The sequence below is a fragment of the Oryctolagus cuniculus genome, chromosome 3, assembly GCF_051225735.1.
Source record: "Oryctolagus cuniculus isolate XC-2025 breed Fujian yellow rabbit chromosome 3, ASM5122573v1, whole genome shotgun sequence".
Classification (NCBI taxonomy): Eukaryota; Metazoa; Chordata; class Mammalia; order Lagomorpha; family Leporidae; genus Oryctolagus; species Oryctolagus cuniculus.
This window is the reverse complement of record NC_142869.1, coordinates 152,275,813-152,290,533: the sequence shown is the minus strand read 5'-3', so window position 1 is coordinate 152,290,533 and position 14,721 is coordinate 152,275,813. Positions and strand designations below refer to the sequence as shown.

At 40.6% G+C, this 14,721-nt stretch overlaps 1 protein-coding gene across 10 annotated transcripts in view; it reads right to left on the bottom strand.

The window, feature by feature from the left end:
- ST7 (suppression of tumorigenicity 7) overlaps window positions 1–14,721 on the bottom strand; it is a 297,160-nt gene that overhangs the window by 235,713 nt on the left and 46,726 nt on the right.

Genomic DNA, 14,721 nt, shown 5'->3' with positions numbered 1-14,721 from the left:
AACACAGCTATATAGTTGTCAAAGGAAGAAGGCTAGTTGCCTAATGGAAAAATCTGGGTATGTCTGTACTCAGAAAATTTAGGATAAAAACTGAATTCTCCAATTCATCTCATTATGCTAACACCATCCAAAAGATAAGACCACACACAAGCAAAAAACCACAATAATGCCAAAAAACAGAAACTACCTCTCTGTGAACTGTATATATATGTGTGAATTTTATTCTCTGGGTAGTATAATCTGAGCTCCAATGTTTGTACTTCAAAGCTTTTGACCCAGGAGGGAAAAATGCAGACTAATTATGGGGTACAGTTGAAGTCCATTTAAGTATAACCCAAACTGAAATGGAAGAAACAACCAGGTTATATTTGAGAAACTCCCTTAAGTGTTTGTTCCAAATTAACCACATTTTATATACACAAAAATCCATACATGCTCAGGAATAAATTTGTTTAATAATTTTAAGGGACACACATGACATAATTTTATATTTAAGTTCAAATATTATACTCATGTCATTCTAATTGGCAGAAAAATAATTTAAATTTACTTTTACCTGTGTAGTCCATAATGAGGCAGGAGCAGGAAACTGGGTATTTTCCAAGTACAACTCTATCATCTACAAACGAAACAACTCCCTGGATAGGCAGACAGCTCTGGGGATGCCTCCTGCCATGTGACATTAAACACATGCACACACACACAGCACTTCTGCTTATCTCATCTTGAGCAGCAACGGCTGTGGCTCTGTCCTTTGCCTGTTCTTTTAAAATCACCCTTAGAAAAGCATCTCAAAAAAAAAAAACAAAACTGCCACTTCTTTCTATTTCCTTCCTAAATTAGCAGTTTAAAACTAGGCTGAAAATCAATTCTCTTATTCTCTAAGTAAAAAGAACACAAGATATCCATATTTAATTCTACTACTCAGTGTTACAAACCCACACAACCTGGGAGGAGTCAGCATCCAAATTTTTAGTCAAAATTTCATCATTGTCTTCATTCATTTGATGGTATATATGTACATATGATCCACTGAAACACAACTGGTTAATTTTAAAATAAACCCAATAAAGGTGATGAAAGAACAATGCTTTAAAGCACATCTAAGGCCTCCAACTCATTTATCAAAGTCCTGAAAAAGCTATTTACCAGAAAGCCCACATAGTCCTTACTGGGACAGAGTTATCTGACAGAATTTTTTTTTTTTTGGACAGGCAGAGTGGACAGTGAGAGAGAGAGAGACAGAGAGAAAGGTCTTCCTTTGCCATTGGTTCACCTCCAATGGCCACTGCGGCTGGCGCACCGTGCTGATCTGAAGCCAGGAGCCAGGTGCTTCTCCTGGTCTCCCATGGGATGCAGGGCCCAAGCACTTCAGCCATCCTCCACTGCACTCCTGGGCCACAGCAGAGAGCTGGCCTGGAAGAGGGGTAACCGGGACAGAATCCGGTGCCCCGACTGGGACTAGAACCCGGGGTGCCGGCGCCACAGGCAGAGGATTAGCCTATTGAGCTGCGACACTGGCCCTGATAGAATCTTAACACCACATTGCTACACATTCCTTCTTTTCTTTCATTGTCAATTGTTTTGGTCTTCAGTACATCCTGGCTAGAACGTTAAGTAATCTTATCAATGGCTACTTCATCTTGACATAACCATTCTTTATCTTGCCAAAAGACAAGACATAAATCAATAAAATATTTTTACCAGTTTTACCTTTTTTTCCCAATCAATCTGAATGGTTTAACAATTTCCAATTTAGAGTTCTATTAAATAATCCAGAAGCTCAGTGTTGTGGTGCAGTGCATTAAGCATGGTTTGTGATACCAGCATCCCATGTAAGAATGCAGGTTTGAGACCCATTTGCTCCGCTTCCAATCTGGCTTCCTGCTAATGCACCAGGAAATGCACTGGAAGATAGCCCTAACACATGGGCCCCTGCATCCATGTGGCAGTTCCTGACTCCTGGTTTCAGCCTAGCCCAGCTCTGGCTGTTATGGGCATCTGGGGAGTGAACCAATAGATGGAAGATCTCTCTCTCTCTCTCTATCTCTTTCTCTCTCTCTTTCTCTCTCTCTCCTCTCTCTGTGTGTGTGTGTGTGTGTCTGTCACCTCTAGCTTTCAAATGAATATTTTTAAGAATACTCCCCAAATTGTAGCTATTTGAAGAAAGTACAGTGTTGATTGTGGGGAGCCACTGAGACTAGACTAAATTACTGGAACTAAGACTAATTTTATGCATCTGATCTCCCACAATATGGCGCTGAGAGACAGCAAACAACTTCTACACAGCTGCCTCGCCAATTTGACTAACAAGCTGCAGGAGCTGATCCTGCTCTTGATTGGAGGAGAGCAGCGTGCTCGGCGTGTGGGCAGCAGAGCATGGATTGGTGGAAGAGGACTATAAAGGAGGAGAGAGACAGCATGCACCAGGAACACCTGAGGAACATCTGAGCAGCCCCCGAGAGAGCCGGCCGGCGGTGTGCCACTCCTCCACGGAAGCAGGGAAAGCAGCGGGGGTGCCACCCCTCCACGGGGGGGGGGGGGGGGGGGGGGCAGCTAACCTGGGACGGTGTCATTCCTCCGCGAGTGAGGGAACGGCAGCTAACCCGGAAGGGCCGGGCAAAGAGAACAGCGCAGGGTCTAGTGTCGTTCCTCCGCGAGAGGGGGAGCGACAGGTGATGGTTTGCAAATCTTTTTAGAACAGTGGAGCATTATTTGTTGCTTTCCTTTCCACTGAAAGTTTCTCCTTAGCATAATTACAGAGTTGACAATATTAGAAAACATTCCCATTTTAAATGCAATATTGGAAATATATACCACAGAAATCTAATGTTACCTTTTAACAGGTCTTCTCAATAATTTTACAAAATAAATGAGAAAGCATTTCATTCAATTATTATTTAATCAATGCTTCATTGCTATAAGCAAAGCATATTAGAAACCATAATGGGAACAGTCCAAAGCTGGTCATTCTCATCAACTTTGCCTGTCACTGCTGCTAAGAAGGTCCATCTCAGCTCTCTTTATCTTAATCTAGGGTAAGATTGGGTAGCTTTCCACAAGCTATGTCAATCTGATGCAGTTCTTTCCCAGTAATTAGGATGTGCAAATGGTTAAAACAATAACATAATAATTGTTTCAAAATGTTAAGCTCAAACTTTCTAATAACTACCTTAATTTCCCCAAAATTTATGAGTGCATAGAAACACTGACTGCCATTATCAGATGTCACATGTAATGCCATTTTATGCCTTTCACAATTTAGTAATGTTAATAAGGATTCTGAAAGTTCTTTTTCTTAAAAAAATTATTTATTTGAAAGGCAGAGTTACAGAGAGAGAAGAGACAGAGATCTATCATCCTGTGGTTCCCTCACCAAAAGACCACAATGGCTAGGATTGGGCCAGGCTAAAGCCAGGAGCCTAGAACTCCAGCTGGGTCTCCCACATGGGTTGGCAGGGCCCCAAATACTTGGGCCATCTTCTCATGACTTCCCAGGCAACTTAGCAGGAAGTTGGATCAGAAGCAGGGCAGTAGGAACTCAAACTGGCACTCTGATATGGGATGCTGGAGATGCAGGCAACAGCTTAACCTGCTGTGCCATAACAAGGGCCTTAAAAGTTCTTATTTGATTATTTGATTAGCATTATTTTAAGAGCGGTGTTACTTCTATCCTTTATGTTTCATAAAAAGATCCATTTACTTATTTATTTGAAAGGTAGAGTGACAACAAGAGAGAGAGAGAGATGGTCCAACTGCTGGTTCACTCTCCAAATGCCCACAACGGGCTGGGCTGGGCTGGGCTGGGCTGGGCAGGCTGAAACCAGGAGCCCAGAACTCCATCTGGTCTCCCACATGGATAGCAAGTACTCAATTATTTGCACCATCATCTGCTGCTCTCCCAGGCACATTAGCAGGAATAGGCAGCAGAACCAGAACAGGTGGGACTTGAACCAGACACTCTGATATAGGATGCAGGTGTCGGAAGCAGTGGCTGAACTCACAGCACCACAACATATGTATCATTCTTTAAATCACAGATTTTTTTAAAGAAGTGCACCTTACTAACAGAACGAGGACACAATGAAAAAAAAGTGTAAATTACAAAGCATAAGACAAATGGATAGATGGGTAGATAACTAAAAACCTACAACCTACTTACAATTAAGTGATCTGTCACACCTCAGAAATCCAGTAAAGAGTTTAAGAGTCAGGCTCTGAATCAGGCTGAAGATTTAAGTCTTACCCTAGCTGTTTATTAGCTCAATGATATTAGGCAGGTTTTAAAATCTCTGAGCCAAGGCCAGTGCTGTGGCTCAGTGGGTTAAAGTCCTAGCCTACAGCGCGGGCATCCCATATGGGTGCCGGTTCGAGCCCCAGCTGTTCCACATCATATCCAGCTCTGTTATGGCCTAGGAAAGCAGTGGAAGATGGCCCAGGTCCTTGGGCCCCTGCACCCACATGAGAGACCTGGAAGAGGCTTCTGGTAGCTGGCTTGGGATCAGCTCAGCTCTGGCCTTTGCAGCCATTTGAGGAGTGAACCAGCAGATGGAAGATTGATCTCTCTCTGTCTCTACCTCTCTCTGTAACTCTTCCAAATAAATAAAATAAATATTTAAAAAATAAAATCTCTGAGCCTAGGTATGCCAATAAATTGACAAAGAATGTAGACCAATGCCTGGAACATAACAACAACTAATACACAAGCAGCACTTCGTGTGAATCAGGCATTGTTCTAATTTATGTATTAACTTAATTAACCCTTAAAACAATTCTATGAGGTATTATCTCCATTTTATAGGTGAGGATACTGAGGCATGGAAATGGGTAACTAACCTAAGGTCACATGCTGTAATAAACAGAGCCAATACTCAACCTGTAGTAGCCTGGCACAGACACCTTGTGCGTTACTACTACACAAGTATATAATCAACAGTGGAAGCAAAAAAAAAAAAAAAAAGTCATTTCAAAAAAATAGATTCATTCTTCCCGATAAATGCAATCCCATGCCTGCCACATATTTCTGTTCAGAGTTTATAAAACTTCTCTTTTTATTCTATGTTCAATCCGAACTTATGGAAAAATTAAACAGAGTGAAAAGGACAATGTTTAAAGTCATTTTGATAGTTTAAAATGAGAGCTAGTCATGTTGAAATAAGTACTCAAGTGCAGAAAACTGTAACCACAAAAGGAGCCAAACTATCCACTAAACACCCAGCAACCACTAAGTCCCTCTCTACTTTTCAGTATCCAAATGTCACAGTAGATGCACTACTGACCTGCACTCTGTAACGACTTAGACTGCAGGTTCATCCAATTTTAACCTCAAGGCTCATTCAGGAGAGTCTTCAGCTAGATTCCTCTCTCCCTCCCCAAGAATCATCTCTATTCCCAACTCACCCTTAGCAAATGAGACTAGCTGATGTGCCCAGACAGCCTCTTCCCAAATAACCACATCACATTCCTCCCCAAATGTAAAACACTTCACCTAAGTCAGAGATCCTTCTTGGGTCACCTGCTGTAGCCTATGGGCCACAGACCACTGTCCTATGACACGTTCCTGAGCGAGCAGGAAGTTCCCCATCCCAGATTCCTGCTACAATTTAATCCTTCAGGAGCCAAGATGGAAGATGCATCACTTACAGTAGAGACCCGGTGTGTCACAGGTGTCTGTACTTTTATTACCTCTCTAATCTGCTGTAGGTGTCTTCCTCCACTTGTAAAATGAGGAGGCTGAACTAGAGGACACCTGAAATCTAATCTAATGATCTAGGATTCTGCTTCCAACTAACCACAGGCAGATAAGACTCAAGTACCTCTCAGCTGGTAACCACTCCTCCTCATCTAGCCCATACAAGCCCCACCCCCCACCCTGCTTCCTTCTGGCATGCCAGGATATTGGGAATAGCCCCTTCTGAAGGGTGAGAAACCAGGGAACCAGGGTGTCATACTGTCCTGATCCAACACAATTATGTTGCATGCTTATGTTCCTAGGTAGCCTCCTGCTGTATTCTAACATAGTATTTCTTTCTAGATTTCTATTTTCTTTCTAGATGGGTCCCCATAACTCAGCCTAGGGGTAAGTAAAGTAATATACACACACTTAGAAATAACTGTTGGAGATGCTGCCTACTGGAGAGGGTTCAAGGCCTGGTGGGGTACACATCTTTGGACAATACAGCCTGGGTGCTCACAATAAAGTTTCTGAAGGAGATGCCTCCTTCCAGGACTGGACAAGTGATAGTTGCACAGACAGGGCTGTCCCTGGTCTTCTGTCAATGACAAAGAGGGTCTGAGACATAGTTCTCCTCTCTACCTCTTTCACAGCTTCTTACCTGGAGTAGGTCCTACCACGTGAGTCTACAGCACCCTCCCCTACCCAGAAAAGTAAGAATGTGGCTCCTACTGCACTTTTTTTCCCTTTCAACCTGAAAAACTAACTTTACCAAAGCAGCTTTCATAGTGTTTCCAACTCATATATAATGATTCACTTCGTTATTGTACATGTTTTAAAATCTCAGAGTTGGATTATAAATGCTCACCCTGTTTCTCCACAATTCAGAAAAGATAATATGGGGCTTTCCCTGCAGTCCCAGTTCTCAGTCTGTTTACAAACATGTCAGAACTAGGTCAAAATGCCTTCCAGTTATGTCTCATTCCAATTACCTCTTTCTGCTACGTCAGAACAAACTTTACTAAGTATCTCATTTTGCAGCTCTTCCAGGCTTCTTCCTAGCCACTCCAGCCTGCCTCTGCCTCGGCATGTTGTCATCCTGCATTGACTCTGCTTACTGAATCCCAATGCTACTCCACAATGCGAGGAAACATCATTGCAAAAGGGATCCTCTAGATGAAGAAGATCCCTACAGAATGAACCCAACTCTTGCTATTAGTGAGCTCTACCTCCAAAAACCTAGAAACTTTTAAGTAAGCTAAGGTAGAGGAGCATCAACCATCAGCCAGATAATAAAGCATATGCTATGAAAAGAGGCAGGAACCCAGCTGTGAGCTCAACTCAATTCCACGAACCAGACCAGTGCTACCCATTATCCATGGCACAGTCCTAAGACAAAATTAAGAATCATTCTCGGCACATTTATACCAAAGCACAATCACAACCAAATGCGTAGCTGAACAGAAGATCTAATTTACCAACTCCAAACCTTTAGATAAAGGCTCTTTCTGAATAGACAGCACCTGTTTGTTATGCTTTAAAGAGATGATGGGAATAGCGGCAGGATCCAAGTCTCTCAGATGCTGCAAAACATGGAATTCTTATAAAATAGCAGATCTTGGGGTCAACAGTGTGGCACAACCAGGTTAAGCCTCTGCTTGTCATGCCAGCATCCCATATCAGAGTGCTGGTTCAAGTCCCAGCTATTCTGCTTCTGATCCAGCTTCCTGCTTAAAAAATAAGAGGTATAGTGTAATCTCCCATTTTTAGTTTTACTCTATCAGAAAATAACGGGGGGAGCATTGATTTAAGTGTTCAAGGTTAACCAGCAAAAGTCATTTTATAAACATATGAAGCAAACTCTAGTATGAGGAACAGAATCACAATCCAGGTTTCTATTACAAACAAGGAGATGCCTAAGAGAGAGATTTCCCTCCAAAGACAAGCTCCATTAGGCAAACCACAAACTTTCCTGTGTGGCCTTGTTCTTTTCCCCTGCTTGGCAAAAGGATCCACTGGAAAATAAGAAAGGGAAATCATGAAAAATAGCTGACTGTTGTGGGCTTCCCAAAGACCAAAAAAAGGTGGATAAATTCTTCAAGAAATATGGTAATGTTCAGGTGGAGTTCTAGGTAAGCAAAGAAGGTCGTAAACTTTCACAGCACTCCAAAATAAAAATGACTTTCGATGTTTTACAGAAAGTGAGTGCTTTTTATAAAGGGCAAAATAGTAATACTTTAGATTGTGTAGGGGCATCCAATCTCTGTCGCAACTATTAGCTCTGTTGTTTTAATACAAAAGTAAATATAAACAAAACAAATGAATGAGTGTAGCTGTCTTCCAGTAAAACTTTTCTTATAGACTTTGAAATAAATTTTTATAATTTTTACAAGTAATGAAATTTTTTAAGTTTTAGCCATTCAAAAATGTTTTTAAAAAGTCATACCCATGGTTTGACTATAGTTTGCCAATCTCTGTTCCATAATCTTTACAGTAGTTGGTTTGACCTATCTCTAAAAGAGCTCTGATCATCAATTAGGTCACTACCATTTAAAAGACTCACAAATGGTAATGAATCCAACAACTACCTTATGGATCAGAGCTGGCTGGGAATTAAAGAAAGTTTTCATACTTTGGTGCAGGCATTATGGCGCAGCAAGTTAAGCCATCATTTGGGATGCCCAAATCCCATATCAAAGGTCCTGGGATGGAGTCCCATCTGTGCTTCCAATCCAGTAGATGATGGCTCAAGTACTTGGTTCCTGCTATCTATGTGGCAGATCTGGATGGAGTTCTTGGCTCTTGGCTTTGGGCCTGGCCCAGCCCTGGCTGTTATGGGTATTCTGGAAGTTAAGCAGTGAATGGAAGACCTCTCTCAGTATCTCTCTCTCTCCCTCCCTCCCTCCCTCCCTCCCTCTCACTCTCTCTGCTTCTGTCATTCTGCCTTTAAAATAAATAACTAAAACTTAAAAAATAAAACCTTTCACCCCAATTCCATTCTTTTCCAATGATGCCATGAGGACACCTAGCTTTCTCATTCCCTATTGCATTAGAAGCAGTGATAAATGCTGAATTAAGTTCTATGAAATCCTCAACTACTTTCACAAGATAACAAAACTTTTCAACCCACATACATTTCAAGGCCTCAAATATTCTATAAAAATGTAAATTATAGGTTAAGATTTCCAAGTCTCCTCAATTATATTAGAGCCCAGAAACTTTCTACAAAACACACTCATTGCACAAAATACAAGTAATAGCTAATTTGGTATGAGAACACCTGGCCCCATTCACCAACAACAGCCAAAAGAGAATTCTTGACAAACAAGAACCTCAAATTATAATCCTAACTGCACAGTTAACTAGTTCGGTTGGGCATTTTACGACAAAACCTCATTTATGAAAGTAGGAAGTTTAGATTATTCTTGGGGTCTTTTCTAGTTCTAAAATGCAACAATTTTGTAGTGAGTTACACTAATCATTGCATTTGACCTGGCTCACTGAGAACTTCAGCATATTTCTACCAAAGTTCATGCTGATGACATTTTCACTTTTCATTATCCTTCAGATAAGTGGTAGATAACTTCCTCTCTGCTCTTTTATCTCTAGCTTTTCGGAAGGCCACCAAAAATGTATTTCTTATCAGGACAACTACTAGCCTCTTAGAAATAATCCATTCTTAACACAGACGTTAAGTGATTCTAAGGGAAAACGCAATAAAGTATAATACTTAAGAAATATTTCTAGAGAAAGAGATTTGTGTCTGCTGAAACTGTAATCTCCAAATTGTAGAGCTTCCCTACATGGAAAGCATAAATTCAGGCCCTTTATTTACCACAGAAATCTATCCGCAAAATCACTTCTTTCTTCACAAAAATCACAACTGTGAGCTATCTGAACCACACTACAGACTGACTAAAGATTCAGCAGACCTGGATTTATTCCCAACAACTGCTACTTAGAAACTGGAAATTGTTCACTTCTAAGCCTCAGTTTGCTTATCCATAGAACAGAGATTATATGCTTGGTAGTAATGGAAATTATATATACATGAATGGGGTACAAATATTAAGTAAGAAGGTACCTGCAATGCATTGTTAGGTGGGAAAATAACTTACAAAGCATTAGGAATAATATAGTAGCACCGTGGAGTTTTTCAATGCATACAGAAGAAAGATGTCCTTGAGGACATTATACTAAATGAAATAAGTCGATCACAGAAAGACAAATACTGTATGATTCCATTTATGTGAGATACCTAAAGTAGTCAAATTCATAGAGATAGAAAGTTGAAAGGCTGGCATAGGGAAAAATAGGGGGTTGTTTAATAGGCACAGAAACTCAGTTTCATAAGATGAAAAGCGATCTGGAGGCAGGTGTTTGGTCTAGTGGGTAAGAAGCCAGTTAAGACACCAGCATCCCATATAAGAGTGCCTGGGTTTGATTCCCAGCAGGGCTGCTGATTCCAGCTCCCCACCCTGGAAGGCAGCAGGTAATGATCCAAATAAGTGGCTTCCTACCAAACACGTAGGAAACTTGGACTGAGTTACTGGTTTCTGGCTCTGGCTCTGGCCCAGCCCCAGCCAAGGAGGTTAATTGGAGAGTGAAGCAGCCAATAGGAGCTCCCTCTGTCTCTCTGAGCTTCTCTCTCTTCCTCTCTCTCTCTCTCACACACACACACAGTCTCTCTCTCCCTCTCAAAATTCTTTTTAAAAAAGAAAGAGCTGAAGAGTGGCTGCATAGAAATGTGGGTGTACTCAACACTACTGAAGTGCACACTTTAAAGTGTCTGAGATGATAAACATCACATATTTTACCAGAATTAAAAACAAAATAAATTCTTTAAATAAATTAATTAGGTTTTAAAATTTTAAATATAAAATAGATATCTTTGGCAGAAGAATTACTGATGATTTTCAGTTTCTACGAGATACATTTCTTCACTGCTGCAAATGTAGTACAAGCTCACAAAAAAAAAAAAAAAAAAAACCACACACACTCAATCCAGGCAGGAACAACCATGTGCATTTTATATGTGAAGGAAGCCAAAATGCTGTGAAATTTAGCAGCTAACAGGACAGTCTTAAAATAAAGATGAAATATTCTAACTGGGAATTGCAATTATAATTAGGGTCAGAATAACCTGTTAAAAGAATTTTTAAGAATTAGGTATATTTCTGTTCTTAAATTTGTTGAGAAATACAAACTTTAAATGTCAATTATACGAAGTTTATATAAACTGAAATTGTGAAAAGACATTATAAAAATATATATAAAGAATACATATTTCATTGTTAAATCTAATCCCTAACTATGCTATTGAGGGAATAAATGAACAAGCTTGAGTAGAAAGCAACACCTCAAATTCTCAGAAAGCATACAGACCACTCAGAATAGGCGATGATGTTACACTGCTACCAACTGGTGGCAGCACGCTTAAAACACAAGCATGGTAAACAGGAAAGGAAGGTCAATCCTCAAAACTTTGAAAGTAAAGATGTAAGAAGATAACCTACTCATAACTACTCTCCTTTGCAAACTTTATTATTTCCAATAAAACATGGACACTGGGGCAGACATTTGGCACAGCGGTTAAGACATAGCTAGGAATGCCAGCATCCCTAGTGGAGCACCTGGGTTTCAGCTGCAGCTCTGCTCCCAATTCCAGCTCCCTGCTAAGAGGATCACCCTGGGAGGTAGCAGTGATGGCTCAAACAGCTGGGTTCCTGCCACCCACGTGGGAGACAAAGATTGAGTTCCCAACTTCTGTGCTTCCCAGCTCCTGGCCATGGCAGATATTTGGGGACCAAAAAAAAAAAAATTAAGATTTTTGTTTGTTTTAAAAACAGACACTGTCCTTTAGAAAGGCATATTGACACTACTATAAATCAACCATGAAAAAAGAACGAAGTGGGCCAGCGCCGCAGCTCACTAGGCTAATCCTTTGCCTGCGGCGCCGGCACCCCGGGTTCTAGTCCCAGTCGGGGCGCCGGATTCTGTCCTGGTTGCTCCTCTTCCAGTCCAGCTCTCTGCTATGGTCCGGGAAGGCAGTGGAGGTCCTTGGGCCCTGCACCCACGTGGGAGAACAGAAGGATGTACCTAGCTTCTGGCTTTGGATTGGCACAGTACGCCAGCAGCAACACGCCAGCCGTAGCGGCCACTTGGGGGGTGAACCAATGGAAAAAGGAAGACCTTTCTCTCTCTAACTCTGCCTGTCAAAAAAAAAAAAAAAATGAAGTGGGAAATGTACTGGAATTCAAGAAAGACCCCCCCCTTGAATCATTCTTTAGGCAACTGTGTGCCTCAGTTTTCACATACCTGAGACATAAATGAATGCACCCTATAAGTGGCAAAATATCAGGAGTTCATATTATTTATTATTAATTAAATTACTATTATTGACTTTTCCTCTTCAATAATTGAACATCTCTGAAACATTTTTATTTATGGTCTGTTTATTTATAACAAACAAAATATATGCTTTTGAATGACAAAATGTCTAAATATAAAAGAGTAACAAATAACCTCCTTTGAACCATTCTTTTATATGCACTCCATCTTCTCAATTCAATTTAGAATTGTTCCCTGGAATTTTTTTTTTCTTTTTAAGGAACATGCTGTACATTATTTCTCCTGAGCATATTTGTTTTTAAACTGTGAATTCAGCATACTGTATCTTAAAACAGTGTTCCCTGTCAGTTGTTTCCACAGCCCATCAGCACCCAGGAAGCCCTGTGATACATGAAGAAGGAACTAAATCCCCTAGCATCTATCAGGAATGCCTGGCAGCTTTTCATAAAAAATCTGATATACATAATTGTGAAAACTGGCAATGTTTTTAATGACAGAGAGGGAAATAGGGATCCTATATGGCTTACAAATGGACAGGAGACAAAGTGAAGTGGATTGAAACCCATGCTACTTAGGATCAACAGTCTTTAGATTGTCCTACTTTATACAATGTTAAAACCAAATTGGATTTTATATTTATCTAATATGACTTATTTGCATCAAAGACTTATTCTCATAACAAGTCATAAGCTAATGATGATAAAACAGGAAGAAATTTAAAGTTATCTTGCCAGCATTACAATTTATTAACAAATACAGTTCAAATCAATAAAATTACATTCAATGGACCTGTCTTGGCATTTCACTGAGAATGTAAACTATTTCAGGAATGTGTGTGAATTTCTTACAGCAAAAGTATACTCTAAGGACAGATGATATCATAATGAACAAAACACAAAGGCCAGTGAACTTCCAGGTTTATACAATAGACTCATTTTTAAACACAGCCACGTTTCAAAAATAGCTGAGGAAATAGATGAAAACAGAAACACAAGGTTCCCACACACCATTTAACTTAAGTATATTCCTATTTCTACTTGAATCAAATCTTTTTTAATAGAAATACACAAGGGGGCCAGCGCTGTGGCACAGCAGGTAAAGCTGCCTCCTGCAGTGCAGGCATCCCATATGGGCACCAATTCTTTTCCCAGTTGCTCCACTTCTGATCTAGCTCTCTGCTATGGCCTGGGGAAGCAGTAGAAGATGGCCCAAGTCCTTGGGCCCTGGCACCTGCGTGGGAGACCCAGAAGAAGCTCCTGGTTCCTGGCTTTGGATCAACACAGCTTCAGCCATTGTGGCCATCTGGGGAATGAACCAGCAGATGGAAGATCTCCCTCTCTCTCTCTGTCTCTCTCTCTGCCTCTCTAACTCTGCCTTCAAAAAAAAACAAAGAAATCTTTAAAAAAAAATAGAAATACATATTAAAGAGTTGTAAATATTTTATCCAAAATATTCTCATGAAAAATAAATCATTTTCAATCATTTCTGTGACTTATACAGTTTTTTTAAATTGTGTTTTTATAATTAATTTATTTATTTGAAAGTCAGAGTTACACAAAGAGAGAAAGAGAGGCAGAGAGAGAGAGAGGTCTTCTATTTACTGGTTCATTCCCCAGTTGGCCGCAATGGTCGGAGCTGCGCCGATCCAGAGCCAGGAGCCAGAAGCTTCTTCTTGGTATCCCACGTGGGTACAAAGGCCCAAGTCCTTGGGCCATCTTCCCCTGCTTTCCCAGGGAATAGCAGAGAGCTGGATCGGAAGTGGAGCAGCAGGACTAGAACTGGCGCCAGTGTGGGATGTCAGCACTGCCAGCGGCAACTTTCCCTGTTATGCCACAGTGCCAGCCCCCAGAATTAGATATTAATTTAACATTATACTAGAGTACTTATCTCTAAAACATCACAAGATAAAAATAAGGATTCATAGATATTTCTAACACTAGACATAAAGCAGAAATACACTAAATATAAAATAAGTACAAAAAGTAAGCTTGCTTTCTTTCAAAAGTCCATTTTCAGATACTATCAATTAGAATCAATGTTATTGAGAGACAGCATTCTTAAAGGTGGATATGTTATTCAGGTCACTGGGAGCAGTTCAAGCATAGCTTCTAAATTTTTCAAATTCGAACCTTGCCAGACTCTAAAAACACACCTACTGGCGCTGTGGCACAGTAGATTAATCCTCCATGTGTGGCGTGAGTATCCCATGTAGTCCCGGCTGCTCCTCTGACAATCCAGCCCTCCACTGTGGCCTGGGAAAGCAGTAGAAGATGGCCAACGTGCTTGGGCCCCTGCACCCACGTGGAAGATCCAGAAGGAGCTCTTGGCTCCGTGGTTTCAGATTGGCTCAGCTCCGGCCATTGTGGCCATTTGGGGGAAAAAAACACACCTATAGCATTTTCATTTCTTTTCAGCATATACAACATACCTCTGAATATTTAGAGATTATAAAAGCTGAATGCTTCATCCTTTCTCTCCACAAACTTGTCTATAATGAAATGATAAAACTCTGAGCCAAATGGATAACACAAAAGCAAGATCAAAGCATCCTTTAGGTTTCCCCCTGGACCCCTGACTACCATTGTGGGAGAAATCATTTTCAGAACATTGGGACTTTTATTCATAATTGAAGTTTTTCTGTTATATATCCAAAAGACAATCATTTTCCATCTGGATCAAGTTATTCTGTCAAAAAT